The sequence below is a fragment of the Panthera uncia genome, unplaced genomic scaffold (assembly GCF_023721935.1).
Source record: "Panthera uncia isolate 11264 unplaced genomic scaffold, Puncia_PCG_1.0 HiC_scaffold_415, whole genome shotgun sequence".
Lineage (NCBI taxonomy): Eukaryota > Metazoa > Chordata > Mammalia > Carnivora > Felidae > Panthera > Panthera uncia.
The window spans coordinates 18,565-35,836 of record NW_026059556.1 but is presented as its reverse complement, the minus strand read 5'-3'; positions in this window follow the sequence as shown (position 1 = coordinate 35,836).

Here is a 17,272-nt window from a genome sequence, read left to right as displayed (position 1 = left end):
TTGTCGTATTTTTGTTGCCAGTTTAATACGTGCGAACGTGTCCTAATGTGCGTCTCTCTGGTCCCTGCTGAGAGCTTTTCACGTGCCTTTACTTCCTTTCCCTCCTCCCGGAAGGGAGCTGATAATTGGGAACACACAGGGCGAGTAAAATCACGTATTTGCCGTGTAACTGTCTCACTTGGGTGCTGGGCGTCCCTGTCCCAGCCTCCTGTGGGGGGTGTGCCCTGTGATGGACACTGCCCCGGGCACCACAGAGGCCGCCTGCTCTCGGACTGAGCTCAGCCCGCGACCATCCTGAAAATGCCTCGCTGCTTGCTGGGGCACCGCATCCACACGGTGGGCACGCTTCCTGCTCACTCCACCTGCCCTGATAGGGAGGCAGGTGCGGTGGGTGGGCCGAGGGCCCCCCCAAGGCGGCTCCAAGGAGGGTCTCGTGGCCCCCCGGTCGCACCTCCTCCCGCGGGAGCCCCAGAGGCGTCGCGCGGCGGCCTCCTCGTACTCGCGCGGCTCCCGTGGAGTCCGCCCCTGCAGGTCTGTATCTGGCTGGGCGCAGATCGGCCTTGACAGCATCTCCCGCCACGTTTAGGCGGTTCGGCCGTGAGGGCTGAGGTCGAGGGATGTGGGGGTGCTCCGTTCACAGCGTGGGACCGTTCCCTACTTTTAGAAACAGTTTTGTGCATTTTTGTCGGGGGATGGTTGACGTGCAGCACCCCGTCGGCTTCAGGTGCTGATCACGAAGTTTGATGCTCGTGCACGGTGTGAAGCGGTCCCCACAGCGAGCCTGCGCTGACGTCACCAGACACGGTTGCAGATGATGCGACGAGGTGTCAATAGCCATGCGTGAAAATACCCGCCACGCGGTCTGTTCCGCCCGGGACCGCTCCGTTTTGCGAGTGTGGGTTTGTACCCCCCGGCCCCCTCACCCACTGCACTGCCCCCCGCTCCTGCCCCCAGCAGCCAGCAGTCCACTCCGCTTCTGCGCGTCGGCCTTCTCCTATTCTCCACGTGAGGGAGATCGTGCAGCCTCTGTCTTCCTCCGCCCGACTCTCCGGGTTGTCCCAGATGGCCAGCACCCCGGTGTGTGCACCACCGTTTCTTTCTTCACTCTTTGTTGACAAGGGTTTCGTATCCTGCGGCCTTACCAGATTCCTTCATTAGTCCTGTTTGGCGACTTTCCCGCGTACAGGGTTTTCTGTGCATGACATCACGTCATCTACACACGGAGGTGATGTCACCTCCCCTGTAGGATTCGGGTGCCTTTTATCCTTTTTTCCTGCCTGACCGAATGGCCAGGGCCCCGAGCTCCGTGCTGACGGGAGGTGGGGACAGGCTCCCTTTCTCGCCCCTGATACGCGAGGCAAAGTTTTCACCTGCTCACCCGTGGGCTCGTCACGTGAGGACTTTATTATGCTGAGAGTTTTCTTGATCGTGAGAGGATATTGACTTCTGTGCACGCTGTTCCTGCAGCTGTCCACAGGGCGTCGGATTCTCTTCGTTCGTCCTGTTGGTGCGGCGTGGCACGTTTTTTGGTGCGCACGTGTTGAACCATCCAGGGTGGTTTTAGTGAGTCGCTCGCTGGTGTTCTGAGAATTTCTGCATCCACGTCTGTCAGGGATATCGGCCTGCAGTTTTCCTGGAGTGTCCTTGTCTGGCTTTATTATCAGGGTAACGCTGGCCTGGTAAACGAAGGCCGGGGGTGTTCCCTGCTTTTCAGTTTGCTAGAAGAGCTTGAGAAGGGTTGGCGCCAATTTCTTTATATGCTTGCTGTGCCTTCGCTCGATCCCGCAAAGCACCGGCCAAGCGCCAAGAGCCTCCCTTCTGCTCTCCCGGGGCAGCGTCACTTGCTCGGAAGCGTGTGGCTTCTCCAGGGAGCGCACGGGGAACCGGCCACGGGTGCTTGTGTGCGTGGTGAGCTGCGCGGTGTTGGGGGCTCCTGGGGCGAGTCTGGGGACCACGGTCCAGCTTCCTCACAGAGTCTGCAGCGTGCTCAGTGGCGACTCTGCCCTTCGGATGTGCTCGGAGAGCCCCGGCTGCGTCGTCCCGGCGCCGCCTGCCGTCCAGTCCCGCAGCCACCTCGTACTCCGGGCGGGATGGGGAGTGCGTGTCCGGCAGTGTCCGCGCAGCTGGGGAAGCCGGCCCGCACTCACACACCCTCGTCCCCGGGAGGAACCACAGGCCAGAAGGTCCCGGGCAGCGAGCCGGGCCAGGCCAGCCGGGCCACTCTGGGGAAGGGGGTGTGAGCGACGAGAAGCCGCTGCCCCACCCTCTGCCGTCCACCTGCCGAGTGTCCGGACTCCCGCGCCTCCACGAGGGCTGTCCTCCGTGGGCGACTGTCTACAGTGGTGTCCCTTGGGCAGAGGGTGGTAGAAAACTCGGTCCGCCGTGAGGACGGTGTGTCGCCCCCCGCCCCGTCCCGAGCAGATCGATGGATCGGTTTTATCTTTTGTCGGTTGTACTTCTGGCGTCGGGCCGAAGAAATCTTCAACAAATCCCAGGTTGAAAAGATTCCTCTGTATTTTCTTCTAAATACGTAATGGTTTGTCTTTAAGTTTAAGCATAGGGTCCTTTTAAAATTGAGTTTTGTATACTGTCAGAGGTTTGCATCGAGACTCGTTCTTGTCCGTGGAGACCCTCGTGGCCGCCAGTGGCCCCAGCCCCATCTGTCTGGGGGGCTGTCCATTCACCGTGGGAGGGTCTTCGCTCCGTCGTCCAAGGTCAGTTGACCACTGTGTTTGTGAGGTTCTAGTTCCGGGATCTCGACTCTGTCCCTTCCTTCATCTGTTGGTCTGTCTTTTCCTTCCGACACCGTGCTGTCTTGACGACTGTGGTTTTGTGGTTAAGTCTAGAAATCAGGAAGTGAGTCCCCAAACGGGGGTTTTCTCTCTCACTGTTGTGGCCGTTCCAGATATTTTGCCTTTCCGTATAAGTTGTAGAGTCAGTCTGTCAAGATCCACAAAATAGCTCGCTGGGATACTGATTGGGCGTGTGGTCAATCTGTAGATCGATCCTGAACAATTGATATCTTCGTGATATTGGATCTTTCAACACAGAACTCTGGAGTATCTCTCCGTTTATTTACACCTTTAGAATTGCTACAATTGCATCTTTAAACATTTGGTAGAATGCAGGCTGACCTGCTGGTGAGCCCACGACGGGCACCCTTTGTTTCCCTCAAAGGGTGTTTGATTTCCAGCATTTTATGTTGGCTCTTTCTTGGAGTTCCCATCTCTCTGCTTCCATTACCTGTCTGCTTTTGTACACTGTCTACTCTTTCCGTTACAGCTCTTAACATCGGTCACAGTTGTTTAAAATTCCCTGCCTGATGATTTCATCGCCACCTGTGCAGTGCGTGAGTCTGTTTCTGGTGCGTCTTTCTTCCGTGACTTTTTGGCCCGCCCTGCCGTGTTGCTGTCATTCAGAGCTGTCCGTGTCTATCTTGGGTGTTGGGAACCCAGGTAGGCGGGACATGAGCGGGAGGGTTTGTGCCGTCCGGCCGGGAACGGGGCCGTGTTGAAAATTTGCCACGGCCGCAGATGCCCAAGGCGTTAAGTTCCTTCGTGGTCCTTGTTTTGGTCTTTGCTCCAGGCCATGGACCTTCCCTGTGCGCTCCTCAGAGAGCAGCTCTCTCAGCTGTGAGCCTCGGGTACCCTCTGGACCTCTAGCCACGGTGGTACCACGTGGGGCGGGGGAACCGCTCTGTAATTTTATGACACGGATTCATCTTTTACCGGGTCTTGTCTACGATGGTAGTCCTCAGCAGTGTTCCTCCGGTGAGCAGGCACTTCCCCCTCTCTGGGGACACGGGCAGACCAGGGGGCCCGGAGAGGTGGCGAGGTGCCCGCCCCTGGAAAGATAGAGCTCTGATACCGTCCTTGCCGCACGGGGTAGGAACGTGATGACGACGGGGTGGGTATGAGCCATGGCCCCTGGCACCCAGCAAGGCGTGCTTCGGCTGCGAGAAGGATTTCTGTCCTCCAGCCCCGGACCTCATGGCCTCTCTGGAGACGCACGGGCCTGAGGAGGGGGCGCCAGCAGGCAGGCTCTCAGCGGCGGTGCCCGGGTATCTGGTCCTCCCTCCTGGGGACTTTGGTGCCACCTGAACTCCCTGGAACTTGGACTTAGCTCTGGAAAGAAGGTGGAAATGAAGGCACGTGATCCCCGAGTCACCGAGTTGTCACCTGGCAGGATGGAATCTGAAACAAAGGCTCAGTTTCTCCATGTCTGTGTGTGGATGAGTCCTGGGTCCCCGACCCTTTGGTTGAATTTTATCCTGTAGAACAAGGGAGCAGTGGCAGGGACTTGAACTTTTTCTCCACACGGCAGCGCGCGGCACGGGGTCTCGGCCGGCACCGACCCTGCGCCTTCCTTCCTGGGATGGCCTTGAGTTTTGTGGATGTCCCTCTCCAGTGTGACTCAGGGAAGGGTGACCCCGGCCCCAGCCCAGGAATGAAACCTGATCACCATAAAATGGGCTTTGCGGTCCCGTTCTCCTTTCCAGGGACTGGTTTACACAAAGGTATGGGAGGTACCTCAGCCGGTGACAAGTGAAGGGACACTGGCCCCTGCCCAGGAAGCCTGGAACCACGGGGTGACCCAGGGAGCTGGCCAGACCCCCGCCAGCCCCCAGTGACGGCGGTGGGAGGACGCAGGTTGCTGGGGTCCCTGATGGCAGACGGAGCTGCTTCTGGACCCGTCTTGGAGCCGCTGCTGTGAGGGAAGTTTCCTGCTCCCTTGGGCCAGGGAGTTTTCTGTTGTTCGCACCGGAGGGCCCCTGGCATCCCTGGGTGGTAGGAGGGGCCCCATGTGCCTCTGCCTCGTGTTTGGGGCTGAAGGGCTGTGAGGGCCAGCCCTGGGGGACGCCGCCTGCTGCCCTCCTGTCCCCCGGCTGACGCGTGGCTCTCCCTCCCCAGCAGGCGTCCTCACGGGAGGGTTAATGAAGGAGATTAACGGGCCTAATGGAGTCTGTCCAGATAAACGAGAGAGGGGCCTGACCCCTGCAAGCTGTGGGGCGTGTTCACGTCACTGGAGGTCCTGGGGCCCCCTCCGCTTCTATTAGGTGAACGAGCTGTGTTTGTCCGTTTGCAAACCGCTCTGTCCCTCTCTTCTCCTGGTTTTCCAGATCTCCGGGTTTCCAGAGATTTCTCCTCAGTGAGTCAACTTTCTTCTCTCCCTGGGGGGTCCTCCAGATGGACTCCAGGTGTGCTCTCCCCATGTGGGGGCGGGGAGCACCGGGCCCCCAGAACGCTCACGCCTGGCCCTGCCCGGAGAACCAATGTGCCTTCCCGGCGCCCATCCTGGGACGCGGGCCGTGGCTGCCGTGGCTCCGCGTGAAGCTGCTCCCCAAGCCTGGAGGTGGCCGGGGAAGGTCGGGAGGGCGGGGTCAGATGAGGACGGCGGCCTGCCCGTCCCAGGCAGCTGGAACGTAGATGTGGGGGCTGGAGCTCACGCAGCCTGCTTCACCATAAGGAGGAACCAGATGTTGAGAAATTCCTAGAAACAAGATAGACGAGTGAGAAGTCACTTCTGTCTTGCCTAGGCTCCCGTGGACTGTGGTTTCCCGCGGCTCAGGGCTGACGCTCCCCCCTGGCGGGTGCAGCCCCACCAGGACGTGTCCTGCCCCTCGCCCGCGCCGTGCTGCCTGCAGACTGCACCCGCCCTGGCCTTGGCTCAGCCCGGGCCCCTCAGGGCAGGGTGGGCTGGGGCTGGCCTCACGGAAGATGCTAGGCCGGGGCCCAGGGTCTGCCTCTCCGAGGGGCTCCCAGGGTGTGCCGGGCTGCACCGGGGGCAGCAGGGGCTTGGACCTCACCTGCCTGCTGGGGTCCCAGCCCAGGTGTTCTCACCTGTCTGCGCCCCCCGCCGCCCCCTGCCTGCGAGAACAGCCCCCAGAGAAAAGCAGTCGGCAGAGAGGGCTCTGATGTGGACAGACCCGGCTCACGGGGAGGGCGGGCTCGGCCGTCGTCGTGGGTCCTGGAGGCCCCTCGTTACTCTTCGGTCTCGAGTGACAGAGATGTTTTACCTCCCGCTCCTGGCCGCTCCGGCCAGCTTCCTGCCGCGGCGCCGTCTTGCACCTGTAAGACAGGACGCACCTGTAAGACAGGACGCTGGGCGTCAGCGGGCGATGCCTGGAAGCGGCCCAGGACGGGTCCAGGGGATGCGTTACCGGCCGGGCCGGTGGGTTTCCGGGCTGCTGGGTTAAGATCGGCTTCATTTGTCTTTTGTGATGCTCGGCTGGCGACGGGAGGCTGCGGGCAGGGGGCGGACGGCCCGCACTCCCACCCCGCCTGGAACACTGGGATTGCCGATTGGAGGCGTCGTGAGTCCCTCCCGAGCAGAGCGTGTGACTTCCTCGGGGAGACCTCCAGAGCCCTCTGCCCTCTGGCGTGGTGGCAGCAGCCTGGGTCCTGGAGCTAAGCCGAGGTCCTGGGGAAAGTGGTCGGAGTGAGGAGCAGGGCCAGGGTGGGAACCGGGTGGGCAGAGAGAAGTTACAGGAGACACGGGGGGCTGGGCCGGCAGGGCCAGGTCACGGCAGAGCTGGGGGACCCAAACTTAGAGACGTGGGATGGGGCAGTGAGCCGCAGAGACAAGGCACGAATGAGCCTACACAAAGGGCTCTGCTGCAGACACGTGGATTCTGCCAAAGAACATTCCAAAATTGGGGAAAAGCCAGTGAATTCTTGTCGCCGTACTCTCTGAACTCTTCCTCAGGGAGCCCCAGGGCAAAGGGCTGCGACTGTTTCCAGAATTTTGATCTCCCCAAACTCCAGATGCCCTCGGGGGGTCTTGGCAGGTCGGCCTACGAGGTGGGAGAACCCCGTCTTCCTGTCTGTCGGTGGCGGATTATTCAACGAGCGCCGTTCATTTCTGGTAGGGTGTCCGCACGCTGTCCCATCTAATTCCAGTGGATGTCCCACTTTCAGCCCCATGTGACTTTATCAGAGGTTCCTCGTAGGAATCAACCTTTTATGCCTGGTCGCCACCTGATGAGCCCATGCCGGAATCTTCTGTGCTTTGTGAGGTGGTGGGCGTGCACTTCTAAACAGGAACCAGCTTTTACAGCCTTACGTCTGTGCCTCCCCGAGAGTCGTCAGAGCTTTTCCGGCTGGAGCCCTAACCGCTCTCTTCAGAGGTGCACACGGCGGGAAGCAGGTGAGGCAGGCGCTCGGTGTAGACATGGGGGGCTGAGGACCACCACGGGGCAGCAGGATGGTGGGGGCGGGGCCTGGCTAGCAGGTGGGGCCACGCAGGAGGCAGGACAGAGTCTCGCAGCGGGCTGCAAAGTGAGTGGGGGACATTGGATCTGATCTTGGGAATGTGGGGCCTGCGGGGGAGGCACTGGGCTGTGTGTCAGACCCAGCACTTCCCAGGCGGAGACCGTAAACTTGAAGAATACCGGCTGGGCGGGACTTAGAGGTGTCAGCGCTTAAGCAGCTTGGCTGGGCGGCCAGTGCTTAGCGAGGGAGGAGATTCACATGCGGTTCTGATTCCCGGACGTTCTTGCTCGGTCGGGGCTGGCCGAGCCCGTCCCACATGGCGGCCGTGCTGGCTGGCGCTGGGCAAACAGACACCCCTTCACCGGGCACGCTGCCCCCCGTCCATTGTGTCCCCAAACCACCTGTCTGAGGGTGTCCCAAGAGGTCAACTTTGCATCCATTGGAAATTGAAGACTGCTCTTGACCTTGAGAAGGTTTGAGCCCCAGGTCAGAGGAGGGCGACGGACAGACGAGCAGTTCAGCAAATCACAGCATCCCGTCAGGGAAACGGGGTAGGAGAACCCCGAGCCAAGGCTGTGGGGGTGTGGCTGGCAGAAGGATGTCCCCAAAGGTGTCCACACTCGATCCTCAGGACCTGTGACCGTGTCCTTTTGCAGGGGACAAGGCACTCTGTCGACGGATGAAGTTACCCATCTTGAGATGGGGAGGGTGTTCTGGATCCCCCGTGTGGGGCCTGGAACGGGGGACCTTTCCCGGCTGGCGGGGTCCAGAGAGAAGGAGGACAGGCTTGCAACGTCAGAGGGGCTCTGAAGGGGGAGCGAGGGGCCCCTCTCGGAGGAAAGGCCCTCGGCTGACAGCCCGAAGGACACAGGGGGTCAGCCCTACGACCCCAGGAGCCGCCAACGACCCCGCGTGAACGAGCAAGCGGGTCCTGCTCCACAGCCCCAGAAAGAAGCGCAGCCAGATGGTCCCCTGACTGTAGCCCAGGGAGCCCACATCAGACCTGTCACCTGCACAACTGGGACAGAAGAAATTCGTGTCGTCCAAGCCACTGACTGTAGTAACTCGTTAGGTCAGCAGCAGGAGACCAAGGAGAAGGTTCGTTCAGCTGGCACTGACCGGAAGGTGCCCCACCTGACACCAGGTGTGTGCGCAGGTGCTGGGGTGGACGTGTCGTGGGGTCGGGACACAGAGGAGGGCGTGGTGAGCAGGGCAGGTGCGCTGTCCGAGATGCCGTCGGCACTGTCAAGAGTCGCCCGCGGACGCGATCGGGTCACAACCCAGGATCAGAGCGGCCCCAGGCCCGGACCCGCGAGCAGCATCCGGGCAGCACGTGAGGAGCGGCCCTGACAGGTGACGTCCGACGGCTGATACAGGACGTGCCGGGCGACGTGTGGGTACAACGGACGCGTCAGACGTGCGACTCCAGGACGTGAGTGCGCCCTGTGCCGCTGACCGATGACGTCACACGTGGGGATCCGGGACGTGACGTGCGCCGCGCGGCTCCGACAGACAACGTGGGACCGTGAGATACAGGAAGTGACGTGGACCGCGTGGATACAACAGATGACGTCAGACCTGTGGCTCTAGAGCAGGACTTGGGACGTGCGGCTCTGGCAGATGACGTGGACGGGCTGATACAGGAGGGGACATGCGCCCTGCGCCTGTGACAGATGACGTCACACGTGGGGATCTGAGACCTGACGTGCCAGACGTGCCGATATCACAGATGGGGACACACGTGGGGATCCGGACGTGACTGTGCCCCGCGGCTCCGATGACGACGACGTCGGAGAGCCGCACCCCGAGCCGCGTCCCCGCAGGATGCCCATCCAGCCCGGGTGGTCGGGAGGTCCCCGCGCGGAGCCCCCTTCCCCTCCCGGGCCGAACTCCTCCTTAGCGGCCGGTCCGCAGAGTCCCCTCCGCGCCAGCACCGCCCGGGGCAGGTGTTCCCCGCCACCCCCCACCTCCCCCCCTCAGAGCGGGTCTCCGGGCGGCAGGTCGAGACCCGGTTCGGCCGGTGGGCCCGTGTCAGACGGACCGGGGGACGGGGCGGTGGACCCGGGGGAGGCGGTGCCCGCACCCTCCCTCTGCCTGAGGGCACGTCCTCCGACGGAGCCCGAGGGCCATGGCCAGGCCCCAGAGGAGGGGCCCCGACGTGCCCGGGGCGACGTGGTCCCCGCCGGTGTCATCTGCCAGCCGCCGCCTCGGGGAGGCCCGCGTGTGCCAGGGAGGCAGATGGTTCTCTCCTCTGCCCAAGGTGCCTCCTGGCAGTTCGGCCAGCTCAGGGGCGGGAGCAGCAGGTGTTTTCCTGCCCTGCGCGTCAGCCTGGAGCAAGCCCCGCCCCCCCCCCCCCCCCCCCCCGGGCAGGTGCCGCCTCCTGCCCTGCCCCCAGCGGGGCCCCTGAGCGCCAGAGCAGAGGCCCTGTGGCTGGGAGAGAAGGACTCCCTTCTTCCACCCCGACCCGGCCCCCTGTCCCAGGAGGGAGCGGCGGTGCCCGCGGCCCGTGACCCAGGCACCGAGCCCGACGGAAGGGAGGTGAGGTGGGGTCAGCGGTCGAAGCGAGAGGCCTGCCCGAGTCTCAGACGCCTGTCCCTGCATCTCAGGCCGCAGCCCCGAGGGTTCGGGCCCCTTCCCCAGTCGGGGCCTCTGACAGCCCCCTTGAGGCCCCCCCAGGTGAGGCCCCCTAAGTGTGGACCGCCCCCCCTAGTTATGGGCCCCGGGTGAGGATCCCTCGGTATGGACCCCCCCTAGATACGGACCCCAGGTAAGGTTCCCCCAGATGTGGGCTCCCAGGTGAGGCCCCTTGAGAAGCCCCTACAGGTGAGGGCCCAGAGAGCTGCCTTCGGGGGTCTGAGCTCATGCACTTGACGGGGACCAGGCCTGGCCACGCACGGGGTCTTCTGGGAGGGAGGCCCACGCGTCCCCTGCGCTCACCCTCGGGCCGGTCTCTGGGAACGGGGCTGCGCCTCTCTAGACAGTGGGGTTGGCACCAGCAGTCGGGACGCCTGGGTCCCCACGGTTCCCTGGCCTCTGTGCCCCCTGGGGAACTCAGGGCGGGGTCCGTGCATCGCCCACACCTGCCTGAGTCCCCAGGTGAGTGGCTTTGCAGCAAATGCCCGAGCGTGGGTGGGAGGGAGGGAGCCCTGCCAGGGGCGGCCCAGCGCCCTGCTGGGTGTCACCTGCAGCTCAGCCCAGGGATGAAGGGCAGGTGTGTTTGCTGTGCTCCGCGGCCTTAACTGCAGGTGTGAGCAGCAGCAGGAGGAGGAGGGCGTGTGTCAGGAAGGAGTAAGGAGCTCCTCTGTAGGGAGAGGCTCCGGGTTTCCAGAATGTGGAGCCGGCGTCCTGCCTCAGGGCCCAGCCCGCGACTGGATCACAAGGGGACCCGCGTCCTAGACCTCAGGCCGTGGGGCCGCGTTCGGGGGCAGCAGAGCCCGGCTCCAGGGCGAGGACGTCGTCCTTGCGTGATGAACGTGGGTGCAGGTTAGAAGCGCGCGCGGGCAGAAAGCAAGCGGGACGTGCGGCAGGACCCCCCGAGCCCCAACGGTTCCCTCTGAGCCGCCAGATGGAGCCCCGGCTGGTGCCCGTGTGGGCGCTGGGGGGTTTGCTCTGCCCCTGAGGCTGCAGGAGGGACGGGTCTGTGGGGAGCAGGGGTCCTGGGCACCTGCCTGCTCTGGGACCTGAGGGGCTGTGGGGGCGGCTGGGAGCAGGGGTGACTGGGGGCAGGGGCCCCGCCGGAGAAGACCCGACTCAGGAGAGCAGGATGGAGCGGTGCCGTCTGCAGGGCTGGGCCAGCAGGGAGGGGTTTCCCACCGTCCCGAGGGAGGCTGCCCGACGGGTGGTGAGCTCCCCGTCACCGGGAGGATTCGAGCACACATGGGTGATTGGGGCTCTCCTGGCCCCGGGCTCTCAGACAGGAGCCCTGGGGGAGGGGGGGGGTGGCTGGCACGTCCCGTCTGTGGAGAGGAGCCCTGGTCGGGGATGACCCGGCCTGGAAGGCACTGGCAGCAGGCAGGACTGGGAGAAGTCTGGGGGGGGTCCCTCGGGAGGGGTCTTCCTGTGGGACAGCTCGGGATGTGCTGACTGAGTCACCCCCTCCCTGAGCTGTTGTGTTTGGTGAACTGATAGGGAGGCTCGTTTCTGATTCAGGACCTGGTCCCCCCCAGTCCCCCAGTCCCTCTGTCACAGGTGGGGGAAGGGGAAGGAGGAAGCCAGGGAGCCCTGTCCCCGTGGCAGCCCCCCTTGGCATCGCCCCTGTTAGGCCAGAGTCCTGGTGTCTGGGAGGGGCAGGTGGCCAGGGCAGGGTGTGGTCTCAGGCGTGTCAGGGGATGCCACACAGGGCGGGGGGGGCGGGGGGCAGGCGGGTGCTCAGGATGCTGACTGCTCCTGGTGCTAGGCAGGTGGACAGAAGCAGAGATGGCAGGACACAGTGCAGCCCCAGGAAGGGCCCCCAGTCTGGCCTGCAGGCCCTGCCTGGAGCGGAACCTGTCCTCTCTGGGACAGTCCCTGCACCTGGGGCCACGGCAAGGAGGGACCCCCAGATTCCCACGGGAAGTGATCCCAGCGCCAGGTGCTCGTGGTGTCGCCAGCGGGGCACGGTGGTCGGGACGGCCCGTGAGCTCTGTTGACCCCGCCAGGGTTTGTCCTGCTTGTTGGAGTCCCCGCAGGGGTGGGAGGGGGGCCTGGGCAGGGTCATCGGGTGAGGTTCGAACACCCCTGGGTACCTGACTGAGCCCCGGGCAGGCAGTGCCTGCAGCCCTCAGGGTCACCTGGGCTTCGTGCCCCAGGACCTGACTCTCCCAGGGGTGGGAGCGTCTCTCCCCACTGCCTCCTGCCCAGGGCTGCCTTGACAGCCTCCGCCCAGCTGAGGGGGCCGGCAGTGGGGGGGGGGGGGGGGGGGGGGGGGGGGGCTGCACCTGTGTTTGCACAGAATGACCCCAGGTGGCTGGGTATTTTAATTTAAATAGTTCAGCAGGAAGCATGAAAATCAAGCTGGGCATATTTCTGCTTAAGGACAACATATTTTAAATACTTATGGATTATTTATTCCCTTAATTCTCCTGAAATGCAACCGTAAATCCTTATTATTAGATTTTTAACGAATATTAACTTCTCAAATGAAAGTCAAGTTTCTGCTCTTCTCGGAGAGGCCGAGGGAGAGGGCAGAGTGCATCTGTCAGGCTCCGGAGGCGCCGACTCCGAGGGCAGGTCCTGGTACCCGGAGCCCCCGGGGCAGGCCCACCAGCTGCGTGGGTCTGGGGTCTTTACAGGAAGGAGCGGCGCCTCCCCTGCCCCTGAGGAGGGGTTCCATGGAGCCATCACGGTTCCGTGGAGCAGGTCTGCTCAAGCAGAAGTTTCGGCTCTGAGCCTTAGGGGCCCGTCCGGGCCTCGGGGTGCGGCTCGCTGGGTGCAGGTCCCCCAGATCAGGCGTGAGCCCGGCCCGCTGGAGGGCCGGCGGGGCCTGAGCGGGTGCGTGGCGGGGTCAGGGGCTCTGGGGGAGCTCGGTGGGCGGCCAGCTCCGTCCTCCGGCAGCTGGCTCAGAACTGCAGTGGTCCTCGTGAGTCCCAGCCGGTACTCCCGGGCCCTCGACACTTAGCTCCGGGCAGCGCCTCTCCCAGAGTCCGGCTGGGCTGTTCACCCTGGAGAGCCGTGGGCCGTGTCCTGCAGTCTCGTCCTGTAATTATCAGCCACTCAGGGACGAGGACCGGGCAGTAACCGCGTGCCTCCCTGCTGAGGGGGGTCTCCTGTCCCGCAGCATCCTCAGCAAGGCCTGATTGGTTGCCCGGGAGAGGCCACCCTGGGGGTGCTGACTTAGCCTCCCTTGGCCTCCAGGACATGGGTCTGAGGTTCCGGGTGGCTCTGGTGGGGGCTTGGGGCTGCCCAGGGAGCTGGGCGGGTGGTCCCCGTGCAGGGGGAGCCTGGTCCCCTAGCCGGGCAGGCAGCCCCAGGTCACCAGCGAGGCCGCTGAGGCACAGGTCGGGGCCCTGGGCTCTGGCCAGGCTGCCTGGGCTTGACCCCGGGGCCGCCACCCCCTGGAGGTGAGGTTGAGGCATCCTTGATCGAGCCTGTCTGCACCTGCGGGTTCCCGGCCGCAAACGGGGGTGATGATAAACGCCTCCCCAAAATGAGACAAGGAAGTGCTCTGAGCGTGGCCCGGTGCAAGGTGAGCTCATTCAAACTCAGGGTCAAAGCCCAAAGGAGGCTCAGGCCCCGGATCCCACATCCTGTGTGCTCAGCAGGCAGCGGAGTTTCTGACTGTAATTAACACCCCCCGCCATGGGAAGTCAGGCACCGCCCACCCTGACCAGGTGCTTGTGGGGTGGAGGCTTCCCTGTGTGGGCACTTGAGGCTGATCAAGGAAAGGACCAGGTGGGTGTTGTGGACAGGTGCCTGCAGGGGCGTCCCCTCCAGCCAGCAGAGGGGGGAGCCCAGGCGGGGCCGCAGAGGGGCTCTGGTGTCTGTGAAGACCTTCACGGAGGAGCCTGGGTCGCAGGACCGCAGGGGCCGGAGGGGTCTGGGCTCTTTCCTGCCCCACGGTGTGCGTGGTCTGCCACAGAGGCTGGCTGTAGTTTCGCTGCCTGTGCGAAGCAGGCGAGCCCTAAAAGGCTGAAAGTTGCTCCTCTGTCTCCATTTAAAGCAATGAGATGTGTCAGCCTTGGCATCTGGCAGGGGTGGGCTGGAGGGCAGTGCGTGCTGTGAAGTCAGCGTGTGGGCTCAGTGTGCGGGGCCAGAGAGAGCCCTGGGCCGGCTCCCAGTCAGTCTCCCTCACAGCCGGCCTCAAGCGCGCCCTCCTCCAGGGGGCAGAGGCACAGGGGTGTGTGTGCAGGACGCCTGCCGGGGTGGTGGCAGTTCCCTGGAACCAGGCACCGCTCCCTGGAGGGGCCTGTGCCGCACAGTTCTGAGTTCCGGAGCTGGGAGAGACCGCCGCGTGATGCAGCGGGGGAGAGCAGGGACCGTCCCTCATATTCCCTGGCACTTCTGCTCTGACTGGGATGCCTAATTCCTGGGGTACATCCACAGTGACCCGACCGGTCTCCGCCATCAGGCACATCTCCTCTGGCCTGTGATGTCCTGTGATACCCAAGGTGTGTCTAACGTGACCTCGGATGTCTCCCTTATTCCCAGGTGTGTCTGAACTGGCCTGGGAGCTCCCCAATTCACCACAGGTGTCTACACTGGTAGTTCTTATTCCCCAGGTGTATCTAGTCTGACCTGTGATGACTAATCTGTTGTGTTTACTCTTACACCGGTTACGCCCGAATTCACGAGTGTACGTACAATGACCTCTGATGTCACCCCGTTGTGCAGGCTTTTTGGCTTTGACTTACTTAGGGTGTCCTAATTCCTAGAGGTGTCTACCCTGAACTTGGATGACTTTCTAACTCTCCAGTTGTGTCTACTCCTACACAGAATGTCTCCCTCATACCACAGGTGTCTCTACCCTGACCTGGCAGACATGGAAGCACGCTTCCTAGACTAGTCTGCACTGCTGTGAATGTCTCCCAGCTTCCCCACGTGCGCCATCACTAGCCTGCGATTCTCCATAATCTCTGAAGTGTGTCCAGCATGAACTTGGATGTCTCCCTAGTTATACTCACCTTTGATGTTTCCCACACAGTTGTCCAAGTGTGTCTACACAGACTTGGGATCTCTCTCTCAATGTGTCTACACTGTGTTCGAGGTGCACACAGTGATGTGTCTACACTGTTGGGGCATCTCCCTTAATCCCCAAGTGTCTATACTCTGATACGTGCTGTGTCCCTAAATTCCCAGGCTGCATTGACTTGAGTGGTCTCCCTGATTTTGCAAGAGTTTCTCTAGTGACTTTGAAATCCCAGTAATGCCCCCAGGAGTGTCTTTACTCACTGGATGTCACTTGAATTCCCTGGGTGTGTCTTACCCGGACCAGGATGTCTTCCTAGTTTCCCCAGGGTGGAGAATGTGGTCTAGGATGTCTCGTTATTGCCACTGTGTGTCTCCACCGACCTGGGAACTTCCCCCGAGTCCCCAGGAATCACCCTAAGAAACCTACCTAAGACCTGGAATCTTCTTGGAGAAGCTAGATGTGTATACAGTGACCTGGGGGGTCCCCCTGCTTCACCAGTGTGTGCATCCTGACCTGGGGGGGGGGTCCCCCTGCTTCATCAGGTGTGTTTAGACTTACCAGGCATGTTGTTCATAGTGCCCGGGTGGGTCTAAATTGTATCGGGATGTGTATTTCCCAAGTTGTGTCTTTTTAACCTGTGATGTCTTTATAAGTCTCGGTTCTATATACCGCAATCTCGGATCTCTCCCGAATTCCAGGAGTGTGTATACACTGATCTGTGAAGTCTCCCTCCTTCTGGGATTTATCTGTATCTCCCCAGATGTGTCCCACCTTACCTGGCATTGCCCTATAACTGCCTAGGTGTGTCTACCATGAACATGGATATCTTCCTATTCCAGATGTATCCACACTGACCTGGGATGTATCTACTTAGGAGTGGCTACTATAAACTGTTTCATACCCCTCATTCCTTGTGTGTATCTACGTTGACCTGGAAAGCCACCTTAATAACAGTGTGTTTACGCTGAATTAGAAAAAAAAAAAAAAATCTCTCTAGCTCTCCACGTGTGTTTACTTTAACTTGATGGTCTCCCAAACCCCAGGTATATATACGTCGTCCTGGGATGTCTACAGAATTCCTGAGGTGTCTCTAACTTAACCTAGTGTTTCTGCCACATAACCCAAGTGTGGGTACTTTGATTTGGGATGGGTCCCCGATTCCCCCGGTTTGTCTACACAGACGCGGGATGTTTCCCTAATTGTGTAGACACCTGGTTATCTATACCTTGAGCTGGGACATCCAATAACCCACGTGTGTCTCTGTTGACCTAGAAATTCTAATTTCCCAGCTGTTTCCATACTGACCTAATAGGTCTCCCTAATCACCAGGCATGTTTTTGACCTGGATGTCTCCCTCTTCGTGTTGTGCCTACTCTGATCTGGAATGTGCCACTAATTCCTCAGCTGTGTCTACACTGACCTGGGATGTATTGCTCATTTTCCAGACGTGTCTTCAATAACCTTGGATATCCTCTTAATTCACCAGCTATGTCTGCGCTGACCTGGGATCTCCCTCTAATACCCTAGATATTTCTACCCTGACCTGGAATGTTTTCTTCATTCACCAAGTATGTCTGCCCTAAACTTAAATACCTCTGAAAATTCCTAGGCATGTTTTCTCTGATACCCCCTTGTAGCCCACTTGTGTCCACACTAACACGAACAAATTCCTAATTCCCAGATGTTTCTACTAGGACTTGGGATGTCACCCTCCTTCCCCAAGTATGTCTGCTCTGACCCGGCACATGTCACTAATTCCTAAGGTGTGTGTCCACTGACCTGGGATATGTCATTAAAACAGGGGCTTATCTGTACTGCTATGGAGTCTGTTTTCTCTGTTGTCCCTACACTGGAAGTGTCTCCTAACTGCACAGGTGTTGGCTGTCTTGAACCTCAGTGTCTTCCTAATTCCTGAGATGCATCTAGACTGACTTGGACCGTTTCACTAATTCCTCAGGTATATCTACCAAAAATGGTATCTTTTCCTAATTTATCAGGGGTGTCTACACTGACCTGGGATAGTTTCTTAATTCCCTAGGTGTTTTAACACTGCGCTACTATAACTCCATAGGTTTCCAGGTATGTATACCTCAACATTAGATGTGTTGGGTTTTTAAAAATTTTTATTGGGATATAATTGACGTAATATAACATTAAGTTTTAGCACATTGATTTGATACGTTTTTGTGTTGCAATAGGATTACCACTGTAGCATTAGTTCATACATTTATCCCACCACAGATTATTTCTTTTTTGCAATGAGAACAGTTGAGATCTAGTCAGCAGCCCTGACGTTTGTCACACAGTCCTGTTGGCTATAAACACTAGCCGTACGTTCGATTCCCGAGCTGCTTTATCTCCTGGTTACAAGTTTCCACCCTGACATCTCCCCAGTTCTCCCACCCCCCAGCCACTGCAGCCACAGTTTGCCCTGGTTTTGCAAGTTTGACTCCTT